The sequence below is a fragment of the Coffea arabica genome, chromosome 11e (genome assembly GCF_036785885.1).
Source record: "Coffea arabica cultivar ET-39 chromosome 11e, Coffea Arabica ET-39 HiFi, whole genome shotgun sequence".
Lineage (NCBI taxonomy): Eukaryota > Viridiplantae > Streptophyta > Magnoliopsida > Gentianales > Rubiaceae > Coffea > Coffea arabica.
In genome coordinates this window covers 15,386,085-15,392,379 of record NC_092331.1, presented here as the reverse complement: position 1 = coordinate 15,392,379, position 6,295 = coordinate 15,386,085, and the positions used below count along the sequence as shown (strand labels likewise).

The 6,295-nt window shown below is 34.7% G+C and overlaps 1 long non-coding RNA gene across 1 annotated transcript; it reads left to right on the top strand.

The window, feature by feature from the left end:
- Window positions 1-2,024: 2,024 nt before the first annotated feature.
- Window positions 2,025-2,831, top strand: LOC140021689 (uncharacterized). Its single transcript, XR_011825586.1, has 3 exons — window positions 2,025-2,257; window positions 2,413-2,513; window positions 2,714-2,831. It is a non-coding gene; the product is annotated as an uncharacterized lncRNA (long non-coding RNA).
- Window positions 2,832-6,295: the final 3,464 nt, after the last annotated feature.

Sequence of the window (6,295 nt, the reverse complement as noted above, 5' to 3'; positions counted from 1 at the left end):
TTAAAAGCAAGGGAGGTAGGTGTAATTTTTGAAACTTGAGGAAATCTCTCTGTAATTCCCGAAAACCTCAAGGAGGTTTCTAAAATTATCCCTACATATATAAGAGTCATTTCAAGGGAGTTAAAAGGATATTATCCAAAAACGTTAGTCGTCGTCAACGTCGCTCCACTAGGAATCTACGCGAATTCGACCTCTTTGAAGTCCCAAGCCACACAGTGGTAACTAAAGTTAATAAAGTAGACGGTATTTTGCTTTCACAGTCTAACTGGCCACTTGCAACTTGCCGGGTCAGAACAAAATTCAGATTGCACGCCCAACTACAGATGCAGAACAACGGGTAGCAGAAAATATTCCCAACCAATATCATAAATGAAGACATATTTTGTAATTCGCATTATGCATGTCCAAATTAACGGAGCTTTTTGAATGCATTTTTCTGCGTAATCCAACCCATGTGGTGTGGCCGTAATTTGGCAGGCAAATTTCTAGAAGAACGGTAATTTGGCAAGCGTCTAAATTTCTAGAAGAAACAGTAATTTGGTGGCAATGGCAGAGGAAGGGGCTGAACAGCAGCGGGCATGCACCACTTTCCTCTCGATAAATAGATCCTTGCTCGGCCACCATTTGCTAGGAAAGCCCATGTCCCTAACTTTTAAACAATGTTTTAAAACCTGAACCGTCAATTGAACCGGTGAGGTGAAAGGGTCGAGGTTCAATCGGTCGAACCGGTTCAATCTCGGTTCAATGATTTTTTTAAAAAATAATTTATATAAATATATATATGCACAAAATAAGACATGCAATAGACTAATTTAAAACTTTATATGATGAAAAGTTCACTATTTTTGAATAATTTGGATTTTCAAAAATAAATTTTTTAAATTATAAGTTAAAACAAATAAATTTCATCTCAATTTTAATTATATCTACCAAAAAAATCTCAAATCCAACCCAAAAATATCACAATATTTTGAAATTATACAAAATTCACGTCTATGAAAATTTGACATTGTGAACTTAAATTTTAATTTACATATTTGAGATTTAAATATTGTAATTTAAAAAAGAAAGTTTGGAGTTCGAAAGAAGTCAAAATAATTGAAAATAAAAATGCAAACTTGATAAGAAACAAAAAATGAGATAAAAGTGAGTGGTTGTGGTATTAAATAATTTGGGTTAAAGAAAAATAATTCTTTTTTAACTTTTTTCAATTTAATGGACAAAAACAAAATTAAAAGATAGAAGAAAATAACAATAAATTAAAACTAAAGAGGTTTGATTAAAAAAGGGAGTAACAAAAGAAAAGATGAGAGAGAAAGAGAGAGTTGAAAATCAAAAAGAAAGAGTCACGAGAGAATGAGATTTTGTAAGAAAAATGGAAAAATGAAATATAGATGTTTGTTTTATATAAATAAATTATCAAAAAAAACAAATAAGATGTGATGGTGCAATGGTTATTACATTGGTCTTCTATTGCAAAGGTCTTGAGTTCGAATCTTGATAGAAGCATTTTGCAAAAAAAAAAAAAAAGAAAAAGGGAAAACTCGAAAACCGGTTCAATGCGGTTCAACGGGTTTCACGGTTTTTACCGGGTTTGACCAGTTTTCTGGCAAAGTCAACCTAAGCATGGAACCGGACCGGTGTCATGGCCGGTTCGCGGTTCGACCGGTCGAACCGGCCGGTCCGGTCCGGTTTTCAAAACACTTATTGGCAGGTCGAGATTGACCGATGCTGAGGTGGAGCTGGTGATGGGCCCTCTTTTTTTTTTTGTTTGAAAAAAATGCCGGTTGTTACTAGTGAGTTTGATGGTTGGTAATGATAGTTGTTAGTGACGCTCTATCACAGTAGCAGATGTAGGCATTGGGATTTGTTAAGCATGAAATTACTCATTTGCCCTAAAGGTTTTTGGGTATATGCTTCCTTTGGTCTCTCTTTGTTCCTTAGTAATATTTTGCTGAGTATGTGGGTATCTTTGTCAACATGCCACTACCACCACATTTCAATTCGCTCTGGAAATTGGCTTCTCTCCTTAGCAATTCGAGAGCCTACCGGTTCTTCTTTGCATTTGTTCTTTTATCCGCCAGATCCTGGTTCTTTATTCTTCGGATCCAGTCTAAGATGTGCAGCAGCAGAGAAAATCACATCAATTGAAGGTTGGCTTGTGGCTCGAGGATTACAACCATCAAAGTCTTCAACCTTTTCCTTCTCTGATTTCTGTTCCTCCTCTGATTTTTGCACCATTGGGGGTTAGGGCTTGGTAAACGCTGCTCTTCCCCATCCCTCCCTCTCTTCTCTCATCAAATTTACCGGCTGACCAATATTTCTTCCATACTTCTCCGATTTTCTACATAATTTTTTCTTAAAAAATTAATCTCAGTTATAGTCACAGATGATGTAGAACTTGTCTAACAGGCTTTGGAAGAACTGGACGTTTGGTTGCTAGAGTCATCTTGCAGAGGGATGATGTAGAACTTGTTGCTGTTAATGATCCATTTATCACCACTGATTACATGGCAAGTTCAACAACCAGTTGTTATTGCAGTTAATTATGAGTCAAGATTGAAATTTTATGCGATTCTTCTTTAGGAATTAGGAGATGCGTAAAAGTTCGTCGGGACAGTAAAAAAAGTGTAGTTGTTGATCAAGTTTGGTCTGGATCTGTAGTTATGTGCTTTTATGAATTGTGTGATCTTTTGCCATGCACAAATTGTAGACATATATGTTCAAGTATGATACTATCCATGGACAATGGAAACATCATGAGATTAAGGTTAAGGATGACAAGACCGTTCTTTTCAGTGAAACACCAGTCTAAGTCTTTAGACTCAGGTACAGTGTTTCCTGAACTTAGTTTAGTCTGTGTAATTTGGTCGGAAGATTTGATTTTCTTCGCCAAAAAAGCTATGCATTAAGTGGTTTTCTGGTGTATGTTTCAGGAACCCCAAAAAGATCCCTTGGCGTGTTCTTCTTTTTATATTTTAAAAACAGAATGTTTCTGACCTTGTTGCTTCGTTTCTCCAGAAGATTGCTTGTATGCAACTTAAAAAGTTGATTGTCATCGTTTGTATTGTGTATTGAGAAAATTTTTGTTTTACCATTTTACCTTTTCTGTGATTTTCTATAAGCTGTGCAATTGGTGTAATTGATGATGATTTTAAAATTATTGAGCTTTTTTCATTGCTGAACACTGTTGCAAAATATCCTACAGATATAGTTGTTTTGCATCAATTTTTTACTGTTCTGTTTTTGGTATTTGAAATATGAAAGGTGCAATTCCCTAAACAGTCTGTCTGCTTGTTTAGTTTATTTACAGATGAAAATGGACGCTATTTTTTGGAGGTATTATCATGACTCATGGGGATGACCTTGGCTTAATGCTTCCACCTAGGTTGGCACCTGTACAGGTATTCAAAAAGGTCTTTTACTGGTTTTTCATTTTATTTCTCTTATACTAATGTTTGCCTGTGATCTGCTTTACGTTAGCCTTTGCTTGTTTTGCTTTTAGCATTACCAGTTTATGTGACTTTGTACTGGTCTTGAGTGCTAACTGTGATTTATCAAATGCCTAAGTTGGACTTGAACTTTTTTCAAATCTTTGTTGCACAAGAGCTTCTCTTTTTATTAATTTTCATATTCATTACATACATAGAGAGAAGAATCTTCTTCTGACAGAGACTGATTAATTGTTTCTAAGCGTATTGCTTGTTTTTGGTTGTTTTACTAACTATATTAGCTAATGTGTATGCCCAGAAGATAAGAGTGAATGGAGGCTGGGGATAGATGCAGTGTTTTTAACTCAATGGACTGATTAATTTTCGCAAAGCTGATTTTTTTTAATCCTTATTTGGTTTCCTAAACTTCAACAGATTTTGTATTTCTATCATTTTACATTAGTTCTGCAACTTTTGTTTTGATTTTGGTCCAGAATTGGACTCGTCAGTGCAGTGAAGTAACAACTTTTTGCTTTGTTAGCCCTTCCATTTTCCTTGCTATGTGCATTAAAAATTGTCTTTCTTGAGATGGAATAGCTCTTATTATTGACTGATTTCAGGTTGTGATTGCCCCAATATGGAAGAAAGCGATGACAGAACTGGAGTTCTTAATGCTGCATCATCAGTGAAAGAAACTCTGCAAGCAGCTGGAATAAAGGTCAAGGTCGATGACTCTGATCAGAGAACACCTGGATGGAAATACAACTTTTGGAAGATCAAGGTTTGCCTGCTTCTGTAGATGTATCTTGCCTAGTATCTAGCTTGCCACTGGACTTCTCCCACCAAAGAATGAGTAAAAATAAGAGAAATTTAGGAAGAGGAAAATTCCAAATACATGGCCATGTAAACATTTCAAATGATTTTTTTTTCTTAGAATGTTAACGGGTGCAGAACTACGTCTAAACAAACAAGCATAGGGCACACGTAACTAACTTCCTTGGAGCTTTAATATTCCTGAAGGTTAATTCTAATAAATCTCACCAAACATGGTTACTTTTAAGACTTGTCACCTTACTTCACTTCGCTTGAGCATCTAGAGGTACTGTTTAAAATTAGTTTGAAAAAAAAATTTAACTTGAGTGGTTAGGTTCCAATTGTGATTTGCTCAACCAAAGCTTTTGGAAGACTGGCTTGAATAATTAACAAGTGAAGTGATATCTATTGAAGGCCAGCTCAACGAGAGCTATTTCAGTGATTGTTGGCTTTGTTTTCGGGAAGGGAATGAAGTTTCAATTTTAAAATGTCTACTGTTGCTATTAACAATTCCATATTTGGAAGTTATGTGTGTGGATGTCAAGAATACTATTTTACAGTTGAATGTAATACAATTGTGCTTTGAAATTTACCTAGCTTTTCTTTGCAGAGAGTACCTCTAAGAATTGAGATTGGATCTCGTGATGTGTCTAGTAGGACTGTAGTCATTTCCAGAAGAGATATCCCTGGAAATAGGCATGGCCATGGTTCCATTTGGAACCGGACCGTTTGAAACCGGACCAGAACCGGAACCAAAACCATGGAACAGAACCGTGGTAGAACCTTGGATAAAAGTTCCGGTTCTGGTTCTCTAAAAAATAGAACCAGAACTAGAACCACTTGTTCCAAAACCGTTAAAAATAATTAATATAAGTAGTGAGATAATTCAAAAAAAATTAGTTGTGTTTAATAGGTTTTAAGAAAGTTTAAATTTTATGAACTTTCTATATATTTTATTAATTATTTAATTCTTTCTATTCATCTAATATCTATCATTATAATTTGTAAGTATTAAATTATTACTTACAAATTTGTTTTGCTTATTTGCTATCAAATGACAAGTTTTGATGGTAGTAGCTCATCTTCAAAATCAAGCAAGCAAAAAAATATTTTTTGCAATATTTCTTCAAATGGAATCTTCAAAATGGAATCTTCAACATTGATGATTGTCCAATTCAAGAAAGTCAACACATGACAACCATTTGATAGTGTAATGTATTTTTTAATTTGACAATGTAATGTACTTTTCATAAAATTTATATTATCTATTTATTACTTCTTACTTTGTAGAATAAAAATAAAATTAAAATATGATCTTTATTTTTTTACATTTTATTTGAAATTTGAGGATAAGGAATTAAATAAAATTGTATACTACCATACAGAACCGGAAACTAGAACCAGAACCATAAGGAACCAAAATCAGAACTATGCGGTTCTGGTTCTACCTCTTCGGTTCTGGTTCTACCTCTTTGAAGAACCAGAACCGGCGGTTCTGGAACCAGAACCAGAACCATCTTATATGGTACTGTTCTGGTTCTACCTCTTTGAAGAACCAGAACCGTTGGTTCTGGAACCGTTGGTTCTGGAACCGTGGCCATGCCTACCTGGAAAACAAGGAAAAGATTTCGGGATATCAATGGATTCTTCACTTTTGGTTGCTTATGTTAAAGGGTTGTTGGATGAGATTTAGAGTTGCCTACTGGAGAGGGCAACCTCTTCAATTCATGAGCTTTTTTTTTTGAACTTTAATTAAACCTGTCCTTCAAGACATTGGTTCTTTTCTTTTGTAAGCTTTAATTAACTGTAGATTGTTTGTTACGTGCGCTAGCAGTAATCTCTTGATTCTTCTGGTCTTGTGTTACATTTTTTTTTACTCCAGTTTCTTTATTTTTAAAATAATAATAATGTCCTTGGATATAAAGGTATTTCTTTAATATAATAGTATTTCACAGCTATTTATACTAAACTAGGCATATAAATTTTTATCTCTACCGCATAGCGTGCGGTTTATGCCTCCTAGTGGCAAATAGATCGTGAACAATGTAGAA